The sequence below is a fragment of the Nanorana parkeri genome, unplaced genomic scaffold (genome assembly GCF_000935625.1).
Source record: "Nanorana parkeri isolate BGI_ZX_2015 unplaced genomic scaffold, ASM93562v1 scaffold3879, whole genome shotgun sequence".
Lineage (NCBI taxonomy): Eukaryota > Metazoa > Chordata > Amphibia > Anura > Dicroglossidae > Nanorana > Nanorana parkeri.
The window spans coordinates 29,534-29,973 of NW_017310146.1; positions in this window are offsets into that span (position 1 = coordinate 29,534).

The window sequence follows — 440 nt, forward strand, 5'->3', positions numbered from 1 at the left end:
CCATCCCTGTGCTGAGTTCCCGGGTCTGTACACCCGCTGTGCCCATTATGAGGGGCCCCCACCATCCCTGTGCTGAGTTCCCGGGTCTGTACACCCGCTGTGCCCATTATGAGGGGCCCCCACCATCCCTGTGCTGAGTTCCCGGGTCTGTACACCCGCTGTATCCAAAATCAGGGTTCAGCAGGAGAAGTGAGACTCCAGAGTGGTGGAAGATCTCGCTGGTCGGAGGTATGAGGACTTCCTGTGATCTGGGTTCTGGGACTCACTCAGTGGTGCCGTCCGGCCATCTCCCCCTCTGGGTCTCGGGGCTCCACATGTTGTCCGGCGTCTGAATTCTCACCCAAAATTCCTGACCGAGCCGATTGATGATCCTCTGCAACATAACCACACTGCATGATATAGTATAATGTATGATGGGGGGTGTAGTACAATGTATGATG